The sequence below is a fragment of the Ictidomys tridecemlineatus genome, chromosome X, assembly GCF_052094955.1.
Source record: "Ictidomys tridecemlineatus isolate mIctTri1 chromosome X, mIctTri1.hap1, whole genome shotgun sequence".
Taxonomy (NCBI): domain Eukaryota; kingdom Metazoa; phylum Chordata; class Mammalia; order Rodentia; family Sciuridae; genus Ictidomys; species Ictidomys tridecemlineatus.
The window spans coordinates 17,508,991-17,526,222 of record NC_135493.1 but is presented as its reverse complement, the minus strand read 5'-3'; the positions used below and the strand labels follow the sequence as shown (position 1 = coordinate 17,526,222).

The 17,232-nt window shown below is 39.8% G+C and overlaps 1 protein-coding gene across 13 annotated transcripts in view; it reads left to right on the top strand.

The window, feature by feature from the left end:
* The window catches only part of Hprt1 (hypoxanthine phosphoribosyltransferase 1), a 68,184-nt gene extending 51,269 nt beyond the window's left edge, over positions 1 to 16,915 (top strand). For 2 of the 13 annotated variants that reach the window (XR_013431668.1, XR_013431669.1), the window contains exon 11: positions 6,839 to 16,915. The gene's annotated coding sequence lies outside the window, so the exon portion shown is untranslated. Of the gene's footprint in view, positions 1 to 1,070 lie in introns of all 13 variants that reach the window. The other 11 variants (XR_013431666.1, XR_013431667.1, XR_013431678.1 and 8 more) reach the window with 10 other exon arrangements.
* Positions 16,916 to 17,232: the final 317 nt, after the last annotated feature.

The window sequence follows — 17,232 nt, the reverse complement described above, 5'->3', positions numbered from 1 at the left end:
ATCTTTCTGCCAGTTAGGATGTTACAGATTTTCCAGTCAGGTCACCTAGCTCAAACTGGCTTGGACAATAGAGGAGTTTATTGGCTGCATAAGCAGGATGTCCAGAGGTAGCTCAGTCCTGATCAGTTTGATCCACTGCTTCAATATGATGCCAGGGACCCATGTGCTTGCCATCCTGTGGCTCTGCTGTCCAGAGTGCCTTCTTCTCTTAAAGGCTGGTCCTGGGCTGAGTACAGCTCAGTGGTAGAGTGCTTGCACAGCATGCACAAAGGCCCACCTCTGCAAAAAGGAAATAACAAAGGGTGGTCCTTCTTGTGGTTAGATGAGAACAACTAGTAGTAATCTGTAAGGTTTCCTCAAGAAAGGCTTTCTGTGTCAACTGTTTTATTTATTTTTTGCAGTGCTGGGGATGAAACTCATGGCTTTGTGCATGCTAGGTAGGTGCTCTACCACTGAGCTACACTTCCAGCCCTTTTATTTTATTTAATTTTAAGACAGAATCTTGCTGAGTTGCTGAGGCTGGCACTGGCCTCAAACTTGTGATCCTCCTGCTTTAGACTCTAAGGCAGCTATGATTTCAGGGATGCACTGCCATGCCCAGTTCTGTCAACTCTATTGTAAGTGGTGAAACTCTCTTCTGTAGTCTCACTGGACAAAATGGGCTCACATGCCCATTCCTTAAGCTGTCACTGGCAACTGGGGCTGGACTGCCCTTTGCCCAGTCCAGCCCACTGCTGGAGCTAAGATTAAAGCCCATTTCCCCTGGAACACATGGAACAAAATCAGGATTCAATGAGGAAGGAAGAAGTGAGAAATTGGTGCTGGGGAAGCAGCCAGATATAACGTCTACTCTCAAGTGCCGAGAATGTGAAGCTTTGTGCTTGTTAAGGTAAAAATGAGGATCATGGGGGAAATATAGTTTTAACAAACTCACATATGTAGTTTAAATATCTCCATGTTTCATCAAATCTAAGATATTATCAATCACATGGTATATCATTATTTTATTTATTTTTTTATTTTTTTAAGAGAGAGAGAGAGGAGAGAGAATTTTTATATTTATTTTTCAGTTTTCGGCGGACACAACATCTTTGTTGGTATGTGGTGCTGAGGATCGAACCTGGGCCGCACGCATGCCAGGCGAGCGCGCTACCGCTTGAGCCATATCCCCAGCCCCTCATTATTTTATGTACCAATAAAAAAATGAAAAATGCTGCCGGTTAATTTGGGATATGTTGCAGGTTGGGTCCTCTGGTCAGGAAGCACTGAGAAGGTGAGGATGCCGGAAGTGTATTAGAAAGCGCTCTTGGAGGGCTGGGGATGTGGCTCAGTGGCAGAGTGCTTACCTAGCATGTGTGAGGCACTGGGTTCAATTCTCAGTACCACATAAAAAATGAATAAAAAAATAAAAGTATTGTGTCCATCAACAACTAAAAAAATTAAAAAAAGAAAAAGAAAGTACCCTTGGAGCCGGGCACATTGGTGGCTTGGGAGGCTGAGGCATGAGGATTGTGAGTTTAAAGGTGGACTCGGCAATTAAAAAAAAAATAGGAATAAAAAGTGCTAGAGATGTGGCTTAGTGGTTGAATGCCCCTGGGTTCAATCACTGGTACCAAAAAAGTGCTTTTGAAATTGATCCTTTTGAGAGGGCAGAAGGAAATAGGGTTGATGAGGCACATCTAGGGGTTGAGCTGCAAAGCAGTCTCACCCAAAACTTCCCCCATCCCTTCAGCGAAGTCCAGAAGTTAGGATGACATGCCTTCAGCATAGCTCTACATTGTTGTGAGTACATTGCTTCTTTTTTAAATTCTTTTAAAATTCATTTTAAATATACATGACAGTAGAATGTATTTTGACATATTATAACCCTGTGTTGACTGGGGTATCTCTTCTGCTGAAGTGGCTTTTTTCAATAGAGGTGATTCTGAAGAAAGTTGGCCACTCACAGAGGGCCATTTTCTGGCAACATTCTCAGCCACCATGGAAAAAAGATCTTTCTAGAAGGGGATATGTGGGTGACAGGGCAGATAATCTACCACACCCACCACTAATTGTAATGGGTATCCCAATATCTGAGAAACTAAAATAGAAGTGTCCCTCTTAGAAGAAATGGATAAAATTATGAAATTATTCAATGGTGGGCATGACAGAAAGTAGCAGCAGCCTCCAGTCTGGAGGACTCTTACTTCCTACTTTTTTTCTTTCTGCACTGTTTAATCTTCTTTTATAACCATGTTACTTAAAATCAGGGGAAAAAAAGAATAAACCTGTTGGATAGAGTGAGCCTCTAAGCAGGAACCCAAATCATCTTTATACAGAATTTTTGTTATATTAAATACAATATTTGCATATTCAAATCCTCAGAGAAAAGTTAAGAGTTTAGTTGAGTATTTCCTCTCACCTGGAAAGATAGAACACTAGAGAGTGGAAAGCCCCAGAATTTGTGTGTTACATGTGTGTTCCTGTCACATGTTCTTCCAGGGTGGCCTCTGGCCTAGAATCAGGTGCCTCACGCCTCCATCAGCTACCTCCAACTTAAGACGCTTCTACACTAGGAAACAGATTTTCTACTTTTGTTTTCATGTTAAAAAACATTTTCCTCCTGGTTTAAAAATCACATATCAAGAGCAAAGGAATATATAGAAAGAAAAATCAAGGAGACAAAAAAATACAGAATAGAATTAAAATGCAGCCAACTCTAGTATTAACATTTTTACATCTTTACTTCTAATCTTTCTGTTTCGTATAATAGTATGAATACAGAGTATATCTCATCTTACCTGCTGCCTCCTGGCAGACCTTGCTCCCTCCCCAACTCTCCGTTGCTGCTCCTGAGAGCCACAATCCCCCTCTCTATTGACCCTTTCTATCAGCTTTGTGTTCTTCCCAGGTTATCAAAAGAAAAAGGGAAAAGAGCCAGGCATGGTTTTGCACACCTGTAATCCCAGTGGCTCAGGAGGCTGAGGTAGGAGGATCACAAGTTTGAGGTCAACCCCAGCAACATAATGAGACCCTGTCTGAAAATAAAAAGTAAAAAAGTACAGGAGATAGAGCTCAGTGGTAAAGTGTCCCTGGGTTTACTCCCCAGTACCAAAGGGGGAAGAAAGAAAGAAGGAAGAAAAAGAAATTTTTCTTCTAACCTAGTGTCACCCTCTAGATCCTGCCTGATTCCTCCCATTGACAGCCTTTTAAAAACATACATATAGCAGTTACTGTGGCTATTTTTCTCATCAGGAAATAAAGACATACTCTTTCTAGAAAACTAGAAATGGAGACAAAGGTTGTTTTATACTCTGGAATTCCACTAGCCAACAAAATTTTTTACATGTTGGTGTATGTCCTTCCAAAATTCACTGATAACTCTTTTTTTAATGGTTTTATGTATTCCCATGGGATTCTAAAGGCTTTTTGTGCTTGTGAGGGAATCACAAATTTAAAAATGAATTTTAATGGGCTCAGGTTGTGGCTCAGTAGTAGAGCACTCGCCTAGCACATGTGAGGACACACTGGGTTCGATCTTCAGCACCACTTAAAAAAATAAATAACTAAAATAAAGGTACATACAACTAAAATATTTTTTAAAATAAATAAACTTTTAAAAGATGCATTTTTTTCAAATAAATGTAGCCATCAGAAATCATGTTTATGAGGACAATGCAGTAATAATTTTGAATCTGCTACTTTCTATTGATTGTCCTACTCCAGATACTTCACATATACTGACTTAAACCTTTACAGTTAACCCTTGTAGGCTGCAACACTAGATGACTGGGTTTCCCCAGCAGTTTAATTCTAGATAAGTACACAAACTCCTTGTCCCTACGTTTTCTTTTCTTTTTTTTTTTAAAGAGAAGATTTATTTTTTTTTTGAGAGAGAGAGAGAATCTTTAATATTTATTTTTTAGTTTTTGGTGGACACAACATCTTTGTTTGTATGTGGTGCTAAGGATCGAACCCGGGCCGCATGCACGCCAGGCAAGCACGCTACTGCTTGAGCCACATCCCCAGCCCTGTCCCTACCTGTTTTCTACCTGTGAAACAGGCTCCCGCAGCCCCTACCTCTGGAGCTACTGCACTTTCAGATGAGATGCTCAAAGTAAGGTGCTTAGAACAGAATATGGCATATTATAATCACTCAATAAATGTGTATTATTGCCAAAAAAGTTGATAGTGCCCTGAAAGTTTAAACATGACAAAATCAAACCAAAACAGCCCAGAAGAAAATGCAGGTGAACATTTTTACAATCCTAGGGTGAGGAAGACCTTTCTCGGCATGATATCTAAGGCAGAAACACAGGCAAAGTATTGATAGAATTGACCACAGTAAGGATCACTCCAGAATGGCAGAAATCACCACAAAATTGGAAACACAAGCAATAACTTGGAGGAAAAAAAAGTTACATATTTGACAAGCAAGAAAATTTAATACACAAAGAGCACTTTTTTTTTTTTAGAGAGAGAGAGAGAGAATTTTTAATATTTATTTTTTAGTTCTCGGTGGACACAACATCTTTATTGGTATGTGGTGCTGAGGATCCAACCCGGGCCGCACGCATGCCAGGCAAGCGCGCTACCGCTTGAGCCACATCCCCAGCCCACAAAGAGCACTTATTTACTTATTTATTTATTGTGGTTCTGGAGATTATACCTGGGGTACTCTATCACTAAAGTATATCCTCAGCCCTTTTAATTTGTTTTGAGACAAGGTCTTGCTAAGGAGGCTGGCCATGAACTTATGATCCTCTTGCCTCAGCCTTCTGAGTCACTGGGATTATGGGTGTGCATCACTGTGCTGAGCCATGAATAGCTTTAAAAATTAAACAAAATGCATATGCAAAGGTATTTTCCTAGAAAAATAATAGGCTAAAGGACATAAACAGGATGCGAGACACTTTGATGTAGCCAAGATATCCCTGGGGACATTTAGAAGGAGCCCTATTAACCCAGCTGTTATGATGTATCAGTGTGCCACAGCTGCCCCAGTGAAAATGTGCCTGCCCTTCCTCTGTCCCTAACCTCAGGTACACAGGACTTGTACTTCCTACTTTGTTCCTTCCTGCATTAATTTCATTGACAAATATTTGTTAATTAAAATCAGGGAGAAAAGAGAAGAAAGGGGCTATGGATATAGCACAGTTAATAGAGTGCTTGCCTCTCATGCACAAGGCCTTGCGTTCAAACCCCAGCATCACACACAAACACACACACACACACACACACACATACACAGAAATGCTGTTAGGGTTAGCTTCTTAAGGTGGAACCAAAATCATCCTTTGGGGGTTGAGGGTGTGGCCAAGAGGTAGAGTATCTGTTAGCACACAAGGCCCTGGATTCCATCACTAGCATTGGGGGGGAAATCTAATCTTCAAAAATATGTGTCATAGTAAATACAATATTTTCATATTGAATCCTGAGAGAAAAGTTGGAAATTCAGTTAAATATTTCCTCTGCAGTCTGTATCTGAAAATAAGGAATCTTATTGTGTGTTTCTTAAATTTGTTGACTTGTTCTTTTTTTTTTATTCACCAGCTTCTCATTTTTAAATTGGAGCTTTATAGTTATATGTAGTAGTTCTGTTCACCCTGACAAGCTCATACATGCATGGAAATAGATTTCAGTTTATCTTACTGTATTTTGAATACCTTCCTGTTCCCCTTCACTTACGTTTCTATATATCCAATTCATTTGTTCACTCCATGGGTACTTACCGAACCTACTGTGTGCCAGGCACAGTTAGAGATTGGGAATCCAACAGTAAAGTGAAAACAGTCCTTTATGCCCTCATGAAGCAAACATGAGGGAGGGCCATATTAAATATGTATTATAAAATGTTGACATTTGAAATTTCTGTGAAAATAATCCAATGAAATGGGAGGAATAGGGCAGATACAGAATAAACTACAGTGCCCTTATGTTTATGATTATGATATTATGATTAATTGTTGGTACTGGTTACATGGGATTCATTATGCATTGTAAAAAAATTCCATAGCAAATAGGTTTTTTTTAGGGAGGAGGTACCAGGGATTGAACTCAGGGGCACTCAACCACTGAGCCACATCCCCAGCCCTATTTGTATTTTACTTAGAGAGAGGGTCTCACTGAGTTGCTTAGTGTCTCACTTTTGTTGAGGCTGGTTTTGAACTTGCAATCCTCCTGCCTCAGCCTTCTAAGACACTGGGATTACAGGCCCATGCCACTGAGCCTGGCTCACAATCTCTACTCTTGTGGTGTGTACAATAACTAATAGATATATATGTTATCCAGTGTATCATGAGGAGAATAGTACTATGGAAAACAGAGCAAGGTAAAGGGGATTGAGAGGCAGATGTAAGGGCCTGGTTGTAATTTGAAATATGGTATGCAAGGGTCAGATGGTGACCTTGAAATCATCAGTTCCCATTGCAAGAAACAGGGCTCCTTGGAGAAATTGCTAATTCAAGGTCTGGGTCAAGAAGTATACAAAAGAGACTGGAATGGATCATTTTGTTGTACCAAAAGGATAAAATAAAAACAAACTCAGTTTATTATTCACTGTTGGAGGATACTAGAAAAGCAATTCATTGTTGATTTTTAAAAAAAGGAAAAATAAGAAAAGCAAGCATTTGTACTGTTTTTCCTAGGAGGAGATATCTCTCCTTATATAATGTTTATATAAATGTTTTGACTAATAAATAAGAAAATAATAATAGAATTAACCATCAATGGCAGCATCACAAAAAGAGATGTAACCAGATACTATGTGCATTTTTTTGGGGGGGTACTGGGGATTGAACCCAGGGTGCTTTACTACTGAGCTATACCTCCAGCCATTTTTATTTTTATTTTGAGACAGAGTCTCACTAAGTTGCTGAGGCTGGCCTTGAACTCGAGATCTTTTTTCCTCAGCCTCCAGAGTCACTGGGATTGCAGGTATGCACCACCATGCTTGTCTATTATATGCTTCTAGATGGACAAAGAAACTACCACCTTATGAATTTCCTGTGTCTGCTGTAACAAAGTATCATAAACCGAGTGTCTTCAAACAATAGAAGTTTATTCTCTCACAGTTCTGGAAGCTAAAAATCCAAAATTGAGGTGCTCACAGTCTGTGCCCCTTCAAAGTCTCTAGGGGAAGAGCCTTCTTTAACTCTTCCTCTTTCCTCCCTCTCTTCCTTCCTTCCACTGGGGATGGAACCCGGGGCCTTGTGCATGCCAGGTAAGCACTTGACAACTGAGCTACACTTTCAACCCAACTGCTGGCAATCTTTGATTTCCTTGATGGCATCATAACTTCAATCTCTGTCTCCATCTTCACATGATGGTCTTCTCTCCATATGTGTCTGTTTCCAAATTGCCCTCATCTTATAAGGACAGCAGTCATTGGATTTGGAGAAACCTAATCCAATAGGACCTCATCTTTAACTTGATTTTTATCTGCAAGGGCCCTATTTTCAAATAAGGTCACATTCACAGGTTTCAGATGGACATGACTTTTGGAGAGAGTATTCAGCCCAGAATATTCTACCTATGAGAAAAATCAAACAGGAATTTATTCGAACCCATACAGTCAAGTAAAAATTTACAGGCAATGAATGAGACTGAAAAACAAGTTAAATGACTTCACGGGGATGCAAATGGCCAACTCCAGACTAGGGGGAAACTCTACAGGACAGAAAACCTGATATCTTCAACAAATAAATTGCAAGGAAAAATATCATAAAGGAGGAACCTATAGTTTAAGATAGACTAGATATAGTTTAAGATAGACTAGATATCCACTAGTAGTGATATCTAGACTTTATTTGGATCCCAATCAAACAAACATTAAAATATGACCACATCTTTGACACTTGAGAGATGATTAGAAATTTGAACACTAGTTGAATCTCCACTGATATTAAGGAATTATTGTGTTTTACAAAATATGGAATAATAATAGTAGTGTTTTGGTTATGTTTTTGTTAAAGTGTCCTTTTTAAGACACATAGTAAATGTATTGATAAAATGGCTTAATGCCTGGGATTTGTTTCAAAATAATATGGGAATGGGAGATGTAGGTGAGAATATGGCTGTAACAAGAGGAACCATCAATGGGTAATTTTTGAAGTGATGAGTATATGTGAGGTTCACACACTCTTCTTTTTATGTTTGAGATTTTCCATAATAAAAAAAGTTTAAAAAAAAAAGAACAAGAAGAAAAAGAAGATATCAGGATAAGCTTAAATGAGGTGGCATTTGTCATAGAATGCTCAGCCTATACAGGGCCCCTGTCACCATCTGGCATCAAAAACATATTGTGTGGGACTGTGGTAGAATAATGATGACCAGAAATTCTTTCATCCCATTAAGAAGCAGAGCTAAGTCCCCTCCCTTTAAATCCATCCTGGCCTAAGAATCTTGCTGAACCAATAGATAATAGAATAAGTGAAGTTCCAGAGCTTCTGGAGTAAAGTCATAAATAGCTCTGTGTTTCTATTTAGCTCTCTTAGAACACTCTGGAAGTCTTGAGCTACCAAAAAAGAAGTTGTACCACCCAGTCATTGTGGGGGCTATACCCAGGAAACAGTCTCAGCTGAACTCCACCTTTCACCCTCCCCATTAAGACTCCAGACCTATAAGAGGACTCTAGGGAGACAATCCAGCCCAGCCCATCTGCCCTGTGAAATACCAAAATTACGTAGCTGAGAACACTACCTAAATTCCTAACCATAAAATCAGGAGGTATAATTAAATAGCTGTTGAAGCGACTGGGTTTGAGGTTGCTTTGAAGTAGCAATAAGTAGCCAGAATAGAGGTACATACAAGTGTGGCTGAATATGTTTTCTAAGCAAGGGAAGAGTAACACAAAAGTCAGGATAATGTTTCTTGGGGAGGGAGATGAAAATAGTAAAAGGCATGGGAGTGACCTGGGGAAGGACGCAGGTACATTAAAAAATATGGGTATAGGACCCTATATTTGAAGTGGGTGTTATAAAGGGTTCTCAAGTGTGCATTTTAATGTTACATACAAATTAAATAATATTGTATATACAAAATTACATATATATCAAGCAAATGTGGAAAAAAATTAAAATTTGTTAAAGCTGAGTAGTTATACACATCCGCATTATTATTTTATATGCTTTATGTTCAAAATATCTTAAAATATTTTTAAATTAATATGGCATCTATAGGACAAAATCAGAAAAAACACATGCGTAGAAAAAAATTCACGAAAACGTGAGTTCTTAAATTATTATTATTATTTGTTATTGCAGTGCAAAGATGGAACCTAGGCCTTATTCATATGCATGTTAGGCAAGCATTCTACTGCTAAGCCACATCTGCCCTCCCTGCCCCAAGTTTAGTTATTATTATCTCAGAGAGTTTCTTGCGCTTTTTAAACATTGTGGTAACATACACATAATAGCATAAAAGTGGCTATTTTCAGGCTGGTGATGTAGCTTAGTGGTAGAGTGTTTGTTTTCCTAGCATTCATGAAGCCTTAGGTTCAAACCCCAGCACTGAAAAAAATACCATTTTAATCATTTTTAAATGTCCAGTTCAGGGGCTTTAAACACATTTACACTGTTGTGCAATCATCACCACTATCCATTTCCAGAACTTTTTCATCATCCAAAACAAGTTCTGTGCATAATGACTAACACCCCTCTCTCTCCTACTCCCCTCCCCCCCCCCCGCCATGGCAAACACCATTGTACTTTTTGTCTTTAAAAGTTTGAATACTCATAGAACCACAAAACTCATATAGGTAGAATTATATATTTGTCCTTTTGTGTCTGCCTTATTTCACTTAGCATAGTGTCTTTAAGGTTCATTTGTAGTATATGTGTCAGACTTTTCTCCCTTTTTGTGTCAGTCAGGTTTCCACTTCTGTAACAAATACCTGAGATATTAAAAATGAGAAAATGTTTGTGTCGGCTAATAGTTTGGGAAGTTTCAGTTCACAGTAGGTTATCCCCATTGTTTTGGGGTCTGTGGTGAGGGAGCACATCATAGCTGGATTAGGTGGCAGATGAAGCTGTTTGCCTCATAACAGGAAGTGGAGAGAGAAGAAGGAAGAGACTGTGAGCCCCATAATCCCCTTTGAGGGCATGCCACCAATGACTTAACTTTCTCCCACTAGAATCTCCCTCTGAAAGTCTCCACCACCTCCCAATAGTACCACAGGCTGGGAACCAAGCCTTTAGCAACATGGGCCTTTGAGGGACACTTATCCAAACCATAGCACATTTTAAGACTGAATGGTATTCTATTGAAGATATAATTTGTTCATCCATCAGTGGATATTTGGGTTGCTTCAACCTTTTGGCTAGTATGAATAACCCTACTGAATTGCAGAAAGCACACCCGAAAAAAATCATATTCTCTGAGCAAATGTCTGGACACTGGACACTGGCAAGAGTTAAAAGAAGGTTCAGAAGAAGGAAGCACTTGGACTGGGTCATAAAAGTAAGTAGATTGGGGCAGGGAGACAACAGCCTTCCCCTCAGCTAACAAGTTACTGTCAGTGGTACATGGACTCCATGTGTAGATAGGTGTAGATGTGTGTGTGTGTGTGTGTGTGTGTGTGTGTGTGTGTGTTGGGGGCGGGAATCCAGTGCTGAGTGGGCGCCAAAGCCTAGTGTCAGTCCAGGGCACTGGCAAAGGACAATAAAATGGAGCAAACCAGGGAAGGCTGGAACACTTCCTGAGAGCTTCTTTTCCTTCAGAATTAGATTTCACACCAGATACCTTGATTCATGAGAATATTTTTTTTGATTGAGCAAATCAGAATCCCCACCACCACCACATTTCAACCCTTCAGTAGTCACTCCTTCCAACCTGGCTCAGCCTCAAATCTAGAGCATGTGATTCCTCTGCTCAAAAGTTTTTCAGACTCCTGTTGCTTGTAAGAGTCTCTAAGCTAGCATGTTAAGTCTTCTGTGATCTGGCAGGCAGTATTGTTTCAGTTGCAAGTGACAGAAGCATGGCCCAATCTAGCACCTGAACCCGGGACAGCAGGGTCTTCAAACCACCTCTTTCATTCACCACTCTATTTCCAGGTCCAGCAATGGTGCTTGGCACTTAGAATACTTTGGTTAAGTATTTGTGGAATAACTAAATAAAATGGCTTAAATTTTAAAAAGGAAAATGTGCTCTGGTAACAGAGGGAAGGAAGAGGAGCTGGACACAGAATAGTGTGGGTCCAGGGACACAAACAACATCATCCTGTGTTTCTGTCTCTGTCCCTCTCCTGGTATGGGTCCTCCCATAGTGGACATGGTAGAACAGGGTAAAGGAGGGCCTAGCTTGATACAACACCAGGTTTAGAAACTTCAGAAGAGAGACTCCATCCATTTCAGTATTTGAAAAAAGAAATAAATCCCAGGCAAGTACTCTGATTGATTAGGCTGGGGTCACGTGAATTTTCTCTAGGGCAATCACCATGGAAAGGAGGATGGAATATTATGATTGGTCAACCTTGGGTCTCTTGCCTGGTGGGAGGCTCAACCGTTTCCTGTGATTGGCAGCCCTTGCAAAAGCCCTAGATTGCAGTGGAGGAGGGGCAGTTCCCCAAAAGGAAAGAACCCAGGAGGGGTGCTGTTATCAGAAGACAAGGAGAATCTGGTACTGGCAGGAAAAACAAAAAGCCAAATGTCTGGAGACTAGTGCATAAATATTCCGTCAGCATGAGACTGGAGTGTGAGTCCCAGGACAGCCTGGAGGAGCCTGTAACAAGCTTGAAATGCTTTTAAGGTCTCAGTTTTATCTTTTTAAATCTGTGCTCACTTTAACAGAAAAGCAATGCTTTAAAATTTTCACTACTGAATTAAACCTGTGCCCTAAGAAATCTTGCCATATTTGGGGGAGGAGGGGCTGTTGCACCCCTTGAAACCCTGTTATACCCTTAAAAGTATGCAAAGGCCACGAGGAGAAGCAAGACTTGATCTTTACAGTTTCCTCCAGGCTATCTTCTAACTATTCTAGTGACAGATAGCATCCATTTCTGCCTGTGCTTTATTCATGCTATGCTCCCCCTTCCTGGATTGTTCTCCCCTGTCCTCTCTGCTTTTCGCATCCCACATGAAGTCCCACATCCTTGTCTTGGGTCTCTCCGTTTGTCCTTTAGACCCAGTGTATTTTACTGGAAAGAGCCCTGAAGATGAAGGGTCACGTTCTATCGTTGCCCTCAATTCTCTGCATGACTTCTCTCTGTGAGTTATTTCCTCTCTGTAACTCGATTTCCTCTTCTGTAAAATGAGGGTCGGATTGATCTGTTAGCAAAGGGAAGCTCTCCCTCCCTCCCTGCCTCCCCCACCCCCAGCCTCTCTTGGAATATTCCCAACTAGGAGGAGTGCATTCTGCACTGACCAAATTCTAGAAATTTTTATTGATTCAGAAATTCAGGAGCTGGATCTTTTTTTTTTCACTGGTAAATGAGAAGGGTTAAGATCAGTGCTCAAATCAGGGGATTTCTCTCTTTCTCAGGCCTGGAAATGAGATCTGTCCTTTAGGAAAGGGTCCCACCCATAGTCTACCCCTGTTTCACACACTTTGTTTACCAGTAACCGGATTGAGGCCTAGGGGAGAGGAGGCCACTTGGAGCACTGAGCTTAGCAAAGCAAGTTTTCTGTGTGATCAGACATGGCTCAGAAGAAGGTCAAAGCCCCAGCTGATTCTTGCTCAGTACCAGGTGGCAGACAGAGGAAGGAATTCCACTGTTCAAGGCCTCTCTGGCTCAGGATTGCCTTAACCCTTGCTTCTCTCCCATCCTTCTCTCTTCCCACAAGTTAAGGAGTACAGAGCTAGGTACCAAGTCAATATGCTCTAATATAATGTGATAAGGAAAAATGCTTTAGAAAAACTTAAAAGAGAAGCATACACATTTCAGTAAAAGGACAAGTTGAGCTGTAGTTATTTATTGCTAAGCAGAATGAGGGCATATAGCATCAAGACACAGGAAGAATAGTCTGAATTTTTTTTTTTTTTTGGTGCTGGGGATTGAACCCAGGGCTTTGTGCATGTGAGGTACACACACTACCAACTGAGCTATAGCCCCAGCCCCTGAATATCTCTTTATAATTGAATAGTTTTGCCTCACGAGTGCGACTTCAGCTTTAAGGAGTATGACAGATATATTTTGAAAATAATGTCTGGTGATATGGACTTGCTAGAGTAGGAATGATTCTTTGGGGGAAAACAGTTCCCCCAGAGCGATTTTAGAAGGCTGGGGGGAACCCTAGTTCTTCTTCTAATGTGGTGCAATTGAGGGATATTAAAACCTTTGGTAGGTGCCTTGTCAGATCATGGGCTGGGTATGTTACTAAATAGTTCTGTCTCATCTCTTACCAGAGCAAGGACTGCTTAAAATGGGCAGGTGGGGCGGGGGCAAGTTCACATGTGCCCTCCAACCCAATTTAATGGAGCTTGACATAATTTGTGGGGAAATGCAGGGGGCATGCAGGTGTGTACCAAACTGGCAAGTGTGCCATGAGACCCTGGGCAAGTATCCAAGCACCGCCTTCCTGAATTGCTCCTAGAGGAAAAGGAGCCTGTTTCAACTTTCTTTACTTCTTAAAGTGTTCCTTTGATTAGACAGGAGATAGCAGTCTGTTTAGCAATATTACTATTATTATTCTGTCATGGTTATATTTTTAAAGTAGACTTTTTCTTTTGCCAAGAGCAAATGGAAAGACACATTTGTACTTGTAAATCCAACTGAAGCTTTGCAAGGTTTTCCAAGATAGGTTGAAAATGTATTATAGGTTCACTGATGCTCAAACAGGAATTTTCCCCCATCCCCAGGTCAAGGATTCAGACTTCTTAAGAGAACTTAATACAAACTCTTTTTAAAAATAAAATAAGCTTTATTATTGCTGTAGAAGTAACACATTTTGTTTATACAAGAATTACTTGGAAAATACATAAAAGTATAAAAAGAAAAACAAGCATCACTTATGATACTAGAAACTCAGGCATAACTGCTGTTCACATTTTGTTATATTTCTTCCCAGCCTTTTTTCCATAGAGAGATACAAAACTATGCATGCAAAATGTCCCCAATATATACTTATATTACATATTCAGGAACATATTGCAAAAATAATTCTGCACCTTACTTTTAGTATGAAAGCAATCCACAGATAACTACTACTAGATTTATTTTTTGTTTCTTCCCTCCATCCTTTTGCCTGTATATTGATACAAAACTATGCATGCAAGATGTTCCCAATATATTCATAGTGCATATTAGGAACACATCGCAAAAACAGTTTAGCATCTTTCTTTGATCTCTTATAGTGCTACAATTCAGAGGTAACCACCTTCAAACTTTAGGTTTACTTCTTCCTGGCCTTTTTTCCATATTATTGATACAAAACTACAAATGCAAAATGTTCCCAATACATTCTTATTACATATTAGGAACACATCGCAAAAATAGTTCAGCATCTTTTTTTTTCCCCATGCTAGGGATTGAACTCAGGGCCTCACACATGCACTCTACCACTGAGCCCCTCACATCTTTTTTTGATCACACATTAGATCATAACTCATAGATAACCACTATGAAGTGTTGATGTATTTCCCCCTAGCCTTTTATCTGGAGATTGATACAAAACTATAAAGATAGAATGCTCTGAATGTACTTATATTTCAGAGAAGAGAAAAAACAAAAAAAAAGTGTTTCTTTTATCACTAAACATTTTACCATACTTCTTTTTTTCTTTTTTGGTGGTGCTGGGGATTGAACCCAGGGCCTTGTGTACATGTGAGGCAAGCACTCTACCAACTGAGCTATATCTCCAGCCCGTGAGTACATTTTTATGTCACAAGAGTTATTTTCAGAAATATTATTTTAGATGAAAGCACCCTATTCCATTGTATTAAATACACTGTATTTTATTTAGTCAATCCTCTGTTGTTGGCCATTCAGGATGGTCTCAATTTCCATCCTTAAAAATACTGAAATGAAAATATTTTTCTGGTTTTATGACTTTCTGTTCACGCAGTTTCATGTTTTTCTTGGCTACTTGTATGGAGTCAACACATTAAAGATGACCTTGTGTCTATAATGCTTACAGCTAATGTATTTCCAGTTGTTTTCTTGAGCCTAAATTCTTCGTTTTAACATCCTAGCCTGAATATAAAATCACATGTCCTGTGTAAATTTCAATTCACTAAATAAAAATTTAAAAGATAAAGACACTTCCACTAAACTCCTATGAGAATACCATTCAATGCCCCACTGCATGGCACCCAATTTCCTCCTGATCTTTTCATAGATTGATCTTGTAATACTTACAATACATATTGCTATGAAGATGAGTGGCTCCCAGACCTTTCAGTTATCAATCTGTCACAAGTGCACAGTGGTATCTCGTGACATGATGATCCCCGAGATGTCTGAGGTCTCTGCATCGTTGGCCCAAAATTGCTGTATGGCCCATGACCCCTAAAGACTTTTTAGAGAATTACGTTTGACAGTGTAAAAAAAAAAAAAAAAAAAAAAACAGCATAACAACAACAATGACAACAACAAAAAATACATGGAAAAGTACAGAAAGGAGAAACTTTTGGTCCTATTCTACCACCATTAAGCAACAAGAATATTTGTTTTGTATGTTCCCTCCAGTTTTTGCTCCTAGTTTTCAGTTAATTGAGTCTGTGGGATTTTCTGGCCCTGATTTTTAAAACTTGTTTTGTAAGCATTTTCCAGGCTTCTAGGTCATTTTTACAATTATCACAGCCATAAAAGGTACTATTGAGTGAGGGACTAAATTAACAATTATGGTTGGGCATTCCCTTTGCTTTCCCTCAATTTGGCTGAATCTATAGAAAATATTAAATATGGGCTAAAGATTTCAAATGAATTTAAATCATACTTTTTTGGCTTGTGCCCATTGACTTGTATACACAGCTGGGTAACTTACAATCATTAGTGATAACTGAGGCTAATCATGGGCCTCACCCAGAAAGTGTCCAGATCATCAGTTTCACCTGGACTAATCAGCTTAACCTGAAATTTTTCTAACAAAACATATTAACTACTTCAATTCCAGTCACTACTGTGTAGTCAGTTCTGATTAATAGATTTAGAGGAAGAGGTCCTAGAAGCTAGTCTCTGATGTGTCCTTAACCCCCAGGAATCCTAGTTTTCTGTTTGTAATTGTTTTTCTCTGCCTTACTCTACTTATCTTTTAAGGTTGCCGCAAATAACAGATAGGAAAACATCTAGAAAAGTAGGTAAAAGCACCATACAAAGCAAGATGTTGGAATTATGATGAATCTGAAGATTGTATCTCTGCCACAAGGGTCTGGCCAGGAGTGGAGTTGGGGACTGAGAACAGGTGAAGGTGCTGCCTCAGGACAGCCAGAGTTCAAAGTAACCAAGTCTCAGCCTGCTGCATGCACTGTTTTTGGCTTCCTGACTCTACTGCTGAAGGCAGGGCCACCACCCCACTCTCCCACCAGTTGCTCAGATTCTAGAGCTCAATAGTTTAAGGGGAGTGCTCCAGGGCTGCAGCAACCACGGGAAGCAGAATTCTTTCTGGGCTCCTCCCTAATGACTCAATTTACTATTCTCATGGGGCTTAAGCCCTTTTGAATTTACTGAAGAGATCAATTGTGGAGCCAGGGATAGGTGGTTATCAGGAAAGAATCCAGAGATCCTTCTTCATTTAGTAAGCAGTAACTAACTAATGGATGGGCATGAGTGGGGGTACAGGGGCAGGGAGATACATATTTTCTGCAATTGGTGTATATACACTGTTTTTCATTTGAGAATAATGTAATAACTTAAAGTATAAAAGCGTATATGAAGCTTTAGGGTTATGAGACTAATACTGCAGGCCAACGGAAAGACAGATCTTTAGAAATTTATGCCAACTTGGATATATTCCTAGACTTTAACTTACGTCAATAAACTTTCATTGATCTTCCCCAAGCATGCTGTGTGTGTTTGTGTGTGTTTTACTGGGATTGAACCCAGAGGTGCTTTACCACTAAGCTACATCTCCAGCCCTTTTCATTTTGAGACAGGGTCTCACTAAGTTGTTGAAACTATCCTTGAAAGAGCCATTCTCCTGCCTTACCCTCCCCAGTTGCTGAGATTACAAGCATGGGCCACTGTGTCTGGCTTCAAGCATGCTTTTTGAACCTATTTTTATTTTCCTCTTGCACAGTCTCTCAGGAAAGCTGCCTGTTAACTCCCATCTAATAGGATCATGTTTTTTCCAATGTTGCCCTGAGCTCTACAGTCCAGGA